Source organism: Cylas formicarius, unplaced genomic scaffold, assembly GCF_029955315.1.
Source record: "Cylas formicarius isolate icCylForm1 unplaced genomic scaffold, icCylForm1.1 PGA_scaffold_2__14_contigs__length_35257938, whole genome shotgun sequence".
NCBI lineage: Eukaryota > Metazoa > Arthropoda > Insecta > Coleoptera > Brentidae > Cylas > Cylas formicarius.
In genome coordinates, this window is record NW_026844319.1 from 9,036,106 (window position 1) to 9,048,599 (window position 12,494).

Consider the following 12,494-nt stretch of genomic DNA (forward strand, 5'->3'; position numbering starts at 1 on the left):
TCTGCAGTTTTAATGTAGATTTCAGTTCGCTAAATTATGAAAATGCATGTTTTGGCTATAATCTTCCGTAAATCAAAGGCGAAAATCAATTATTTGTCCCAAAAGAAGGTGCTTTAAGTATATATCTGCATTTCTAAGGTAGATTTGGGTACAATAAGAGGCGAAAAAGCAGATTCTGACTAAGATTTTATCGAAATCGGCAACTATTTGACTCAGAATGGTTGCCTTACGTCGAAATCTAATAGTTTATTAAGGTTTTCGTTACTAAAATGCCCAAAGACGCCGATTTTGACTAGAATTTGAAAGATATTGACATGAATATATAACTGTTTGTATCAAAAAATGATAGTTTAAACTGATATTTGCAGTTTTGATGCGGTTTTAGATACGATATGAATCCAAGAAGCCGATTTTGACTGGAATCTGTTTAAAATGACAAAGAAAAACCTATTATCAATTCAAGGAAGTGAATTTTTATGTAGTTATCTGCAGTTTTAATGTAGATTTCAGTTCGCTAAGTTATGAAAATGCATGTTTTTTCTATAATCTTCCGTAAATCAAGCGCGAAAACCAATTATTTGTCCCAAAAGAAGGTGTTTTAAGTATATATCTGCATTTCTAAGGTAGATTTGGGTACAATAAGAGGCGAAAAAGCAGATTCTGACTAAGATTTTATAGAAATCGGCAACTATTTGACTCAGAAAGGTTGCCTTACGTCGAAATCTAATAGTTTATTAAGGTTTTCGTTACTAAAATGCCTAAAGACGCCGATTTTGACTAGAATTTCAAAGATATTGACATGAATATATAACTGTTTGTATCAAAAAATGATAGTTTAAACTGATATTTGCAGTTTTGATGCGGTTTTAGGTACGATATGAGTCGAAGAAGCCGATTTTGACTGGAATGTGTTTAAAATGACAAAGAAAAACCTATTATCAATTCAAGGAAGTGAATTTTTAAGTAGTTATCTGCAGTTTTAATGTAGATTTCAGTTTGCTAAGTTATGAAAATGCATGTTTTGGCTATAATCTTCCGTAAATCAAGGGCGAAAACCAATTATTTGTCTCAAAAGAAGGTGGTTTAAGTATATATCTGCTTTACTAAGGTAGATTTGGGTACAATAGGAGGCGAAAAAGCAGATTCTGACTAAGATTTTATCGAAATCGGCAACTATTTGACTCAGAAAGTTTGCCTTACGTCGAAATCTAATAGTTTATTAAGGTTTTCGTTACTAAAATGCCCAAAGACGCCGATTTTGACTAGAATTTGAAAGATATTGACATGAATATATAACTGTTTGTATCAAAAAATGATAGTTTAAACTGATATTTGCAGTTTTGAAGCGGTTTTAGGTACTATATGAGTCGAAGAAGCCGATTTTGACTGGAATCTGTTTAAAATGACAAAGGAAAACCTATTATCAATTCAAGGAAGTGAATTTTTAAGTAGTTATCTGCAGTTTTAATGTAGATTTCAGTTCGCTAAGTTATGAAAATGCATGTTTTGGCTATAATCTTCCGTAAATCAAGGGCGAAAACCAATTATTTGTCCCAAAAGAAGGTGTTTTAAGTATATATCTGCATTTCTAAGGTAGATTTGGGTACAATAAGAGGCGAAAAAGCAGATTCTGACTAAGATTTTATCGAAATCGGCAACTATTTGACTCAGAATGGTTGCCTTCCGTCGAAATCTAATAGTTTATTAAGGTTTTCGTTACTAAAATGCCCAAAGACGCCGATTTTGACTAGAATTTGAAAGATATTGACATGAATATATAACTGTTTGTATCAAAAAATGATATTTTAAACTGATATTTGCAGTTTTGATGCGGTTTTAGGTACGATATGAGTCGAAGAAGCCGATTTTGACTGGAATCTGTTTAAAATGACAAAGAAAAACCTATTATCAATTCAAGGAAGTGAATTTTTAAGTAGTTATCTGCAGTTTTAATGTAGATTTCAGTTCGCTAAGTTATGAAAATGCATGTTTTGGCTATAATCTTCCGTAAATCAAGGGCGAAAACCAATTATTTGTCCCAAAAGAAGGTGTTTTAAGTATATATCTGCATTTCTAAGGTAGATTTGGGTACAATAAGAGGCGAAAAAGCAGATTCTGGCTAAGATTTTATCGAAATCGGCAACTATTTGACTCAGAAAGGTTGCCTTACGTCGAAATCTAATAGTTTATTAAGGTTTTCGTTACTAAAATGCCCAAAGACGATGATTTTGACTGGAATTTGAAAGATATTGACATGAATATATAACTGTTTGTATCAAAAAATGATAGTTTAAACTGATATTTGCAGTTTTGATGCGGTTTTAGATACGATATGAATCGAAGAAGCCGATTTTGACTGGAATCTGTTTAAAATGACAAAGAAAAACCTATTATCAATTCAAGGAAGTGAATTTTTAAGTAGTTATCTGCAGTTTTAATGTAGATTTCAGTTCGCTAAATTATGAAAATGCATGTTTTGGCTATAATCTTCCGTAAATCAAAGGCGAAAATCAATTATTTGTCCCAAAAGAAGGTGCTTTAAGTATATATCTGCATTTCTAAGGTAGATTTGGGTACAATAAGAGGCGAAAAAGCAGATTCTGACTAAGATTTTATCGAAATCGGCAACTATTTGACTCAGAATGGTTGCCTTACGTCGAAATCTAATAGTTTATTAAGGTTTTCGTTACTAAAATGCCCAAAGACGCCGATTTTGACTAGAATTTGAAAGATATTGACATGAATATATAACTGTTTGTATCAAAAAATGATATTTTAAACTGATATTTGCAGTTTTGATGCGGTTTTAGGTACGATATGAGTCGAAGAAGCCGATTTTGACTGGAATCTGTTTAAAATGACAAAGAAAAACCTATTATCAATTCAAGGAAGTGAATTTTTAAGTAGTTATCTGCAGTTTTAATGTAGATTTCAGTTCGCTAAGTTATGAAAATGCATGTTTTGGCTATAATCTTCCGTAAATCAAGGGCGAAAACCAATTATTTGTCCCAAAAGAAGGTGTTTTAAGTATATATCTGCATTTCTAAGGTAGATTTGGGTACAATAAGAGGCGAAAAAGCAGATTCTGCCTAAGATTTTATCGAAATCGGCAACTATTTGACTCAGAAAGGTTGCCTTACGTCGAAATCTAATAGTTTATTAAGGTTTTCGTTACTAAAATGCCCAAAGACGCCGATTTTGACTAGAATTTGAAAGATATTGACATGAATATATAACTGTTTGTATCAAAAAATGATAGTTTAAACTGATATTTGCAGTTTTGATGCGGTTTTAGGTACGATATGAGTCGAAGAAGCCGATTTTGACTGGAATCTGTTTAAAATGACAAAGAAAAACCTATTATCAATTCAAGGAAGTGAATTTTTAAGTAGTTATCTGCAGTTTTAATGTAGATTTCAGTTCGCTAAGTTATGAAAATGCATGTTTTGGCTATAATCTTCCGTAAATCAAGGGCGAAAACCAATTATTTGTCCCAAAAGAAGGTGTTTTAAGTATATATCTGCATTTCTAAGGTAGATTTGGGTACAATAAGAGGCGAAAAAGCAGATTCTGACTAAGATTTTATCGAAATCGGCAACTATTTGACTCAGAATGGTTGCCTTACGTCGAAATCTAATAGTTTATTAAGGTTTTCGTTACTAAAATGCCCAAAGACGCCGATTTTGACTAGAATTTGAAAGATATTGACATGAATATATAACTGTTTGTATCAAAAAATGATAGTTAAAACTGATATTTGCAGTTTTGATGCGGTTTTAGGTACTATATGAGTCGAAGAAGCCAATTTTGACTGGAATCTGTTTAAAATGACAAAGAAAAACCTATTATCAATTCAAGGAAGTGAATTTTTAAGTAGTTATCTGCAGTTTTAATGTAGATTTCAGTTCGCTAAGTTATGAAAATGCATGTTTTGGCTATAATCTTCTGTAAATCAAGGGCGAAAACCAGTTATTTGTCCCAAAAGAAGGTGTTTTAAGTATATATCTGCATTTCTAAGGTAGATTTGGGTACAATAAGAGGCAAAAACGCAGATTCTGACTAAGATTTTATCGAAATCGGCAACTATTTGACTCAGAATGGTTGCCTTACGTCGAAATCTAATAGTTTATTAAGGTTTTCGTTACTAAAATGCCCAAAGACGCCGATTTTTACTAGAATTTGAAAGATATTGACATGAATATATAACTGTTTGTATCAAAAAATGATAGTTAAAACTGATATTTGCAGTTTTGATGCGGTTTTAGGTACTATATGAGTCGAAGAAGCCAATTTTGACTGGAATCTGTTTAAAATGACAAAGAAAAACCTATTATCAATTCAAGGAAGTGAATTTTTAAGTAGTTATCTGCAGTTTTAATGTAGATTTCAGTTCGCTAAGTTATGAAAATGCATGTTTTGGCTATAATCTTCTGTATATCAAGGGCGAAAACCAGTTATTTGTCCCAAAAGAAGGTGTTTTAAGTATATATCTGCATTTCTAAGGTAGATTTGGGTACAATAAGAGGCAAAAACGCAGATTCTGACTAAGATTTTATCGAAATCGGCAACTATTTGACTCAGAATGGTTGCCTTACGTCGAAATCTAATAGTTTATTAAGGTGTTCGTTACTAAAATGCCCAAAGACGCCGATTTTGACTAGAATTTGAAAGATATTGACATGAATATATAACTGTTTGTATCAAAAAATGATAGTTTAAACTGATATTTGCAGTTTTGATGCGGTTTTAGATACGATATGAATCCAAGAAGCCGATTTTGACTGGAATTTGTTTAAAATGACAAAGAAAAACCTATTATCAATTCAATGAAGTGAATTTTTAAGTAGTTATCTGCAGTTTTAGTGTAGATTTCAGTTTGCTAAGTTATGAAAATGCATGTTTTGGCTATAATCTTCCGTAAATCAAGGGCGAAAACCAATTATTTGTCCCAAAAGAAGGTGTTTTAAGTATATATCTGCATTTCTAAGGTAGATTTGTGTACAATAAGAGGCGAAAAAGCAGATTCTGACTAAGATTTTATCGAAATCGGCAACTATTTGACTCAGAAAGGTTGCCTTACGTCGAAATCTAATAGTTTATTAAGGTTTTCGTTACTAAAATGCCCAAAGACGCCGATTTTGACTAGAATTTGAAAGATATTGACATGAATATATAACTGTTTGTATCAAAAAATGATAGTTTAAACTGATATTTGCAGTTTTGATGCGGTTTTAGATACGATATGAATCGAAGAAGCCGATTTTGACTGGAATCTGTTTAAAATGACAAAGAAAAACCTATTATCAATTCAAGGAAGTGAATTGTTAAGTAGTTATCTGCAGTTTTAATGTAGATTTCAGTTCGCTAAGTTATGAAAATGCATGTTTTGGCTATAATCTTCCGTAAATCAAGGGCGAAAACCAATTATTTGTCCCAAAAGAAGGTGTTTTAAGTATATATCTGCATTTCTAAGGTAGATTTGGGTACAATAAGAGGCGAAAAAGCAGATTCTGACTAAGATTTTATCGAAATCGGCAACTATTTGACTCAGAATGGTTGCCTTACGTCGAAATCTAATAGTTTATTAAGGTTTTCGTTACTAAAATGCCCAAAGACGCCGATTTTGACTAGAATTTGAAAGATATTGACATGAATATATAACTGTTTGTATCAAAAAATGATAGTTTAAACTGATATTTGCAGTTTTGATGCGGTTTTAGATACGATATGAATCCAAGAAGCCGATTTTGACTGGAATTTGTTTAAAATGACAAAGAAAAACCTATTATCAATTCAATGAAGTGAATTTTTAAGTAGTTATCTGCAGTTTTAATGTAGATTTCAGTTTGCTAAGTTATGAAAATGCATGTTTTGGCTATAATCTTCCGTAAATCAAGGGCGAAAACCAATTATTTGTCCCAAAAGAAGGTGTTTTAAGTATATATCTGCATTTCTAAGGTAGATTTGGGTACAATAAGAGGCGAAAAAGCAGATTCTGACTAGGATTTTTTTGAAATCGGCAACTATTTGACTCAGAAAGGTTGCCTTACGTCGAAATCTAATAGTTTATTAAGGTTTTCGTTACTAAAATGCCCAAAGACGCCGATTTTGACTAGAATTTGAAAGATATTGACATGAATATATAACTGTTTGTATCAAAAAATGATAGTTTAAATTGATATTTGCAGTTTTGATGCGGTTTTAGATACGATATGAATCGAAGAAGCCGATTTTGACTGGAATCTGTTTAAAATGACAAAGAAAAACCTATTATCAATTCAAGGAAGTGAATTTTTAAGTAGTTATCTGCAGTTTTAATGTAGATTTCAGTTCGCTAAGTTATGAAAATGCATGTTTTGGCTATAATCTTCCGTAAATCAAGCGCGAAAACCAATTATTTGTCCCAAAAGAAGGTGTTTTAAGTATATATCTGCATTTCTAAGGTAGATTTGGGTACAATAAGAGGCGAAAAAGCAGATTCTGACTAAGATTTTATCGAAATCGGCAACTATTTGACTCAGAAAGGTTGCCTTACGTCGAAATCTAATAGTTTATTAAGGTTTTCGTTACTAAAATGCCTAAAGACGCCGATTTTGACTAGAATTTCAAAGATATTGACATGAATATATAACTGTTTGTATCAAAAAATGATAGTTTAAACTGATATTTGCAGTTTTGATGCGGTTTTAGGTACGATATGAGTCGAAGAAGCCGATTTTGACTGGAATGTGTTTAAAATGACAAAGAAAAACCTATTATCAATTCAATGAAGTGAATTTTTAAGTAGTTATCTGCAGTTTTAATGTAGATTTCAGTTTGCTAAGTTATGAAAATGCATGTTTTGGCTATAATCTTCCGTAAATCAAGGGCGAAAACCAATTATTTGTCCCAAAAGAAGGTGTTTTAAGTATATATCTGCATTTCTAAGGTAGATTTGTGTACAATAAGAGGCGAAAAAGCAGATTCTGACTAAGATTTTATCGAAATCGGCAACTATTTGACTCAGAAAGGTTGCCTTACGTCGAAATCTAATAGTTTATTAAGGTTTTCGTTACTAAAATGCCCAAAGACGCCGATTTTGACTAGAATTTGAAAGATATTGACATGAATATATAACTGTTTGTATCAAAAAATGATAGTTTAAACTGATATTTGCAGTTTTGATGCGGTTTTAGATACGATATGAATCGAAGAAGCCGATTTTGACTGGAATCTGTTTAAAATGACAAAGAAAAACCTATTATCAATTCAAGGAAGTGAATTGTTAAGTAGTTATCTGCAGTTTTAATGTAGATTTCAGTTCGCTAAGTTATGAAAATGCATGTTTTGGCTATAATCTTCCGTAAATCAAGGGCGAAAACCAATTATTTGTCCCAAAAGAAGGTGTTTTAAGTATATATCTGCATTTCTAAGGTAGATTTGGGTACAATAAGAGGCGAAAAAGCAGATTCTGACTAAGATTTTATCGAAATCGGCAACTATTTGACTCAGAATGGTTGCCTTACGTCGAAATCTAATAGTTTATTAAGGTTTTCGTTACTAAAATGCCCAAAGACGCCGATTTTGACTAGAATTTGAAAGATATTGACATGAATATATAACTGTTTGTATCAAAAAATGATAGTTTAAACTGATATTTGCAGTTTTGATGCGGTTTTAGATACGATATGAATCCAAGAAGCCGATTTTGACTGGAATCTGTTTAAAATGACAAAGAAAAACCTATTATCAATTCAAGGAAGTGAATTTTTATGTAGTTATCTGCAGTTTTAATGTAGATTTCAGTTCGCTAAGTTATGAAAATGCATGTTTTGGCTATAATCTTCCGTAAATCAAGCGCGAAAACCAATTATTTGTCCCAAAAGAAGGTGTTTTAAGTATATATCTGCATTTCTAAGGTAGATTTGGGTACAATAAGAGGCGAAAAAGCAGATTCTGACTAAGATTTTATCGAAATCGGCAACTATTTGACTCAGAAAGGTTGCCTTACGTCGAAATCTAATAGTTTATTAAAGTTTTCGTTACTAAAATGCCTAAAGACGCCGATTTTGACTAGAATTTCAAAGATATTGACATGAATATATAACTGTTTGTATCAAAAAATGATAGTTTAAACTGATATTTGCAGTTTTGATGCGGTTTTAGGTACGATATGAGTCGAAGAAGCCGATTTTGACTGGAATGTGTTTAAAATGACAAAGAAAAACCTATTATCAATTCAAGGAAGTGAATTTTTAAGTAGTTATCTGCAGTTTTAATGTAGATTTCAGTTTGCTAAGTTATGAAAATGCATGTTTTGGCTATAATCTTCCGTAAATCAAGGGCGAAAACCAATTATTTGTCCCAAAAGAAGGTGGTTTAAGTATACATCTGCATTACTAAGGTAGATTTGGGTACAATAGGAGGCGAAAAAGCAGATTCTGACTAAGATTTTATCGAAATCGGCAACTATTTGACTCAGAAAGGTTGCCTTACGTCGAAATCTAATAGTTTATTAAGGTTTTCGTTATTAAAATGCCCAAAGACGCCGATTTTGACTAGAATTTGAAAGATATTGACATGAATATATAACTGTTTGTATCAAAAAATGATAGTTTAAACTGATATTTGCAGTTTTGATGCGGTTTTAGGTACTATATGAGTCGAAGAAGCCGATTTTGACTGGAATCTGTTTAAAATGACAAAGGAAAACCTATTATCAATTCAAGGAAGTGAATTTTTAAGTAGTTATCTGCAGTTTTAATGTAGATTTCAGTTCGCTAAGTTATGAAAATGCATGTTTTGGCTATAATCTTCCGTAAATCAAGGGCGAAAACCAATTATTTGTCCCAAAAGAAGGTGTTTTAAGTATATATCTGCATTTCTAAGGTAGATTTGGGTACAATAAGAGGCGAAAAAGCAGATTCTGACTAAGATTTTATCGAAATCGGCAACTATTTGACTCAGAATGGTTGCTTTCCGTCGAAATCTAATAGTTTATTAAGGTTTTCGTTACTAAAATGCCCAAAGACGCCGATTTTGACTAGAATTTGAAAGATATTGACATGAATATATAACTGTTTGTATCAAAAAATGATATTTTAAACTGATATTTGCAGTTTTGATGCGGTTTTAGGTACGATATGAGTCGAAGAAGCCGATTTTGACTGGAATCTGTTTAAAATGACAAAGAAAAACCTATTATCAATTCAAGGAAGTGAATTTTTAAGTAGTTATCTGCAGTTTTAATGTAGATTTCAGTTCGCTAAGTTATGAAAATGCATGTTTTGGCTATAATCTTCCGTAAATCAAGGGCGAAAACCAATTATTTGTCCCAAAAGAAGGTGTTTTAAGTATATATCTGCATTTCTAAGGTAGATTTGGGTACAATAAGAGGCGAAAAAGCAGATTCTGGCTAAGATTTTATCGAAATCGGCAACTATTTGACTCAGAAAGGTTGCCTTACGTCGAAATCTAATAGTTTATTAAGGTTTTCGTTACTAAAATGCCCAAAGACGCCGATTTTGACTGGAATTTGAAAGATATTGACATGAATATATAACTGTTTGTATCAAAAAATGATAGTTTAAACTGATATTTGCAGTTTTGATGCGGTTTTAGATACGATATGAATCGAAGAAGCCGATTTTGACTGGAATCTGTTTAAAATGACAAAGAAAAACCTATTATCAATTCAAGGAAGTGAATTTTTAAGTAGTTATCTGCAGTTTTAATGTAGATTTCAGTTCGCTAAATTATGAAAATGCATGTTTTGGCTATAATCTTCCATAAATCAAAGGCGAAAACCAATTATTTGTCCCAAAAGAAGGTGCTTTAAGTATATATCTGCATTTCTAAGGTAGATTTGGGTACAATAAGAGGCGAAAAAGTAGATTCTGACTAAGATTTTATCGAAATCGGCAACTATTTGACTCAGAATGGTTGCCTTACGTCGAAATCTAATAGTTTATTAAGGTTTTCGTTACTAAAATGCCCAAAGACGCCGATTTTGACTAGAATTTGAAAGATATTGACATGAATATATAACTGTTTGTATCAAAAAATGATAGTTTAAACTGATATTTGCAGTTTTGATGCGGTTTTAGGTACGATATGAGTCGAAGAAGCCGATTTTGACTGGAATCTGTTTAAAATGACAAAGAAAAACCTATTATCAATTCAAGGAAGTGAATTTTTAAGTAGCTATCTGCAGTTTTAATGTAGATTTCAGTTCGCTAAGTGATGAAAATGCATGTTTTGGCTATAATCTTCCGTAAATCAAGGGCGAAAACCAATTATTTGTCCCAAAAGAAGGTGTTTTAAGTATATATCTGCATTTCTAAGGTAGATTTGGGTACAATAAGAGGCGAAAAAGCAGATTCTGAATAAGATTTTTTCGAAATCGGCAACTATTTGACTCAGAATGGTTGCCTTCCGTCGAAATCTAATAGTTTATTAAGGTTTTCGTTACTAAAATGCCCAAAGACGCCGATTTTGACTAGAATTTGAAAGATATTGACATGAATATATAACTGTTTGTATCAAAAAATGATATTTTGAACTGATATTTGCAGTTTTGATGCGGTTTTAGGTACGATATGAGTCGAAGAAGCCGATTTTGACTGGAATCTGTTTAAAATGACAAAGAAAAACCTATTATCAATTCAAGGAAGTGAATTTTTAAGTAGTTATCTGCAGTTTTAATGTAGATTTCAGTTCGCTAAGTTATGAAAATGCATGTTTTGGCTATAATCTTCCGTAAATCAAGGGCGAAAACCAATTATTTGTCCCAAAAGAAGGTGTTTTAAGTATATATCTGCATTTCTAAGGTAGATTTGGGTACAATAAGAGGCGAAAAAGCAGATTCTGGCTAAGATTTTATCGAAATCGGCAACTATTTGACTCAGAAAGGTTGCCTTACGTCGAAATCTAATAGTTTATTAAGGTTTTCGTTACTAAAATGCCCAAAGACGCCGATTTTGACTGGAATTTGAAAGATATTGACATGAATATATAACTGTTTGTATCAAAAAATGATAGTTTAAACTGATATTTGCAGTTTTGATGCGGTTTTAGATACGATATGAATCGAAGAAGCCGATTTTGACTGGAATCTGTTTAAAATGACAAAGAAAAACCTATTATCAATTCAAGGAAGTGAATTTTTAAGTAGTTATCTGCAGTTTTAATGTAGATTTCAGTTCGCTAAATTATGAAAATGCATGTTTTGGCTATAATCTTCCGTAAATCAAAGGCGAAAACCAATTATTTGTCCCAAAAGAAGGTGCTTTAAGTATATATCTGCATTTCTAAGGTAGATTTGGGTACAATAAGAGGCGAAAAAGCAGATTCTGACTAAGATTTTATCGAAATCGGCAACTATTTGACTCAGAATGGTTGCCTTACGTCGAAATCTAATAGTTTATTAAGGTTTTCGTTACTAAAATGCCCAAAGACGCCGATTTTGACTAGAATTTGAAAGATATTGACATGAATATATAACTGTTTGTATCAAAAAATGATAGTTTAAACTGATATTTGCAGTTTTGATGCGGTTTTAGGTACGATATGAGTCGAAGAAGCCGATTTTGACTGGAATCTGTTTAAAATGACAAAGAAAAACCTATTATCAATTCAAGGAAGTGAATTTTTAAGTAGCTATCTGCAGTTTTAATGTAGATTTCAGTTCGCTAAGTGATGAAAATGCATGTTTTGGCTATAATCTTCCGTAAATCAAGGGCGAAAACCAATTATTTGTCCCAAAAGAAGGTGTTTTAAGTATATATCTGCATTTCTAAGGTAGATTTGGGTACAATAAGAGGCGAAAAAGCAGATTCTGAATAAGATTTTATCGAAATCGGCAACTATTTGACTCAGAAAGGTTGCCTTACGTCGAAATCTAATAGTTTATTAAGGTTTTCGTTACTAAAATGCCCAAAGACGCCGATTTTGACTAGAATTTGAAAGATATTGACATGAATATATAACTGTTTGTATCAAAAAATGATAGTTTAAACTGATATTTGCAGTTTTGATGCGGTTTTAGATACGATATGAATCGAAGAAGCCGATTTTGACTGGAATCTGTTTAAAATGACAAAGAAAAACCTATTATCAATTCAAGGAAGTGAATTTTTAAGTAGTTATCTGCAGTTTTAATGTAGATTTCAGTTCGCTAAGTTATGAAAATGCATGTTTTGGCTATAATCTTCCGTAAATCAAGGGCGAGAATCTATTATTTGTCCCAAAGAAGGTGTTTTAAGTATATATCTGCATTTCTAAGGTAGATTTGGGTACAATAAGAGGCGAAAAAGCAGATTCTGACTAAGATTTTATCGAAATCGGCAACTATTTGACTCAGAATGGTTGCCTTACGTCGAAATCTAATAGTTTATTAAGGTTTTCGTTACTAAAATGCCCAAAGACGCCGATTTTGACTAGAATTTGAATGATATTGACATGAATATATAACTGTTTGTATCAAAAAATGATAGTTTAAACTGATATTTGCAGTT